The 2,182-nt window shown below is 51.6% G+C and overlaps 1 pseudogene; it reads right to left on the reverse strand.

Annotated features, from left to right (window-relative positions):
- Nucleotides 1-655: 655 nt before the first annotated feature.
- LOC114699111 lies at nucleotides 656-1,377 on the reverse strand (annotated as a pseudogene).
- Between the last annotated feature and the right edge of the window lie 805 nt (nucleotides 1,378-2,182).

Raw genomic sequence — 2,182 nt, forward strand, 5'->3', positions numbered from 1 at the left:
GCCAGAGAAACCTCTTTGTTTAGTTTCTCTGTAGGAATGTGGGAAAATAGAAATGATGAGTGAGGCACACTAAAGTCTCACACATTCGCCAACTTTTTTTTTTGAGACAGGTTTCTCTGTGTAGCTTTGGAACCTGTCCTGGAACTCACTCTGTAGTCCAGGCTGGTCTTGAACTCACAGAGATCTGCCTGCCTCTGCCTCCCGAGTGCTGGGATTAAAGGCGTGCGCCACACCACCACCCGGCCACAATAGCCAAATGTATTTAGAGCACCAGACAATTTATATACGAAAGGTCATATAAATAAAGTTGACATGAGTTCGGGCTAGAAACATTCTGGACAGCAATAGCATGCGGCGATGGGTCATCGGAACCAAACCCACTTTTTTTTTTTTAACCCAATAGTTACTTTATTAGAATGTGAGTCCTGCTCCAGCAGGAGGGACAGGGATGTGGACAGGGGCAGCCCAGCCCAGGGGGAATGGGTGTGGGTATGTATCGAAGGACTTTAGCCTCAGCAAGCCAGGACAGGCTGAAGAGCCACCATGTGGCCAGACAAGGGGCAGCTCCTCCCGCTCCACAGCGGAAGCCTGTTACAAGTCCTCCTCGGTGTCCTGGCAAAGATCACCCCACCTCATAGCCCAAGCGTATGTGGGACAGAGGTATGACTCTGTGGAATGAAGCAGGCCCTCAGGCCTGGCCAGACCCCTGAGCGTTCTTGATTTCCTCAGAGAGCGCCTGCTTCCGTGCTGCATAGGCTTTATCCAAGTTGTCATTGGTGACCACCAGGTCAAACAAGCCAGGCTCCTCGCTGGCTCTCCATGTCAGTCCGGGCAGCTGCCAGCCGCTTTGCCAAACTCGCCTCGGTCTCAATGACGCAGGCGCAGTCGTTGCTCCAGCACATCCAGCGAGCGGGGCTGTACGGAGATGGAGATGGGATGCAGATCAGTCTTCTTGATGCTGCGAACACCCTGTAGGGCGACGTCTAGCACGCAGATGTGGTTCATGGCATGCACAGCGCGAACAGCCGCCTTGCTTGTCCCGTACAGGTTCCCCGAGAACTCAGCATGCTCGATGAAGTCCCCTGCTGCGATATCACGCGGCACCATCTCCCTGGTCACAAAGTAGTAATCTTTGCCATTTTCCTCACCAGGTCGTGGGGTCCTTGTAGTATGGGACACACTGAAGCCAAAGATGCTGTCGTGTTCCTGGAGCAACTTCTTGAGCAGGGTGCTCTTCCCTGCCCCTGAAGGCTCACTCAGCACCACTGGCCTAGGTCCTGCCCGGCTGTCTGCAAGGGAGCCACCTAGGGCGGCCACTGGCAGCACGACCAGCGGGCGCTGCAGCATCAGGGACCGCCCGCACGACCCCAACCTGCTTCTATCTGCTACACCTGGGAGGGGGACAAAAACACATTCCAAGAACAACCCCACGTGTTGGAAGACAGGCTGAGGTCACAAAGTCTTGTTCTGTCTTCGTGGAGTTTTCTCACAAGCCCTCAGAATCCTCCTCACACAGCTCCGTTCCTGAACTGTGTTCTGACAGAAGCCAACAGTGTTTTCTTGAAGATGTATATCTTAAACTCTTTTCTGCAGCATGTACTTATGCTATGACCATCTGCTCGGCTTCTCTTACCAGACTGTGGCCATTAGGTGAGGCTACTGTTTCCTGAAGTTGTGCATACTTGTTGCCACGTGATGTCACCTGGGAACTGAAGGAGCAGGTAATTGTGTCAGTCACCATGATTTCATGCTCATCTTTCCACAGGTGATAAGTAGGCTGATTGTTTTCCCGGAGTCCATGCCAGCGTCTACCATCTCATCACATAGTACTCCATGTCTGCGTCTACCATCTCATCATCACACAGTACTCCATTTCTATGTCTACCATCTCATCATCACACAGTACTCCATGTCTGTGTCTACCATCTCATCATCACACAGTACTCCATGTCAGTGTCTACCATCTCATCATCACACAGTACTCCATGTCTGTGTCTACCATCTCATCATCACACAGTACTCCATGTCTGTGTCTACCATCTCATCATCATCACACAGTACTCCATGTCTGCATCTACCATCTCATCACACAGTACTCCATGCCAGCGTCTACCATCTCATCATCATCACACAGTACTCCATGTCTGCGTCTACCATCTCATCATCATCACACAGTACTCCA

This window comes from Peromyscus leucopus, chromosome 23, assembly GCF_004664715.2.
Source record: "Peromyscus leucopus breed LL Stock chromosome 23, UCI_PerLeu_2.1, whole genome shotgun sequence".
Lineage (NCBI taxonomy): Eukaryota > Metazoa > Chordata > Mammalia > Rodentia > Cricetidae > Peromyscus > Peromyscus leucopus.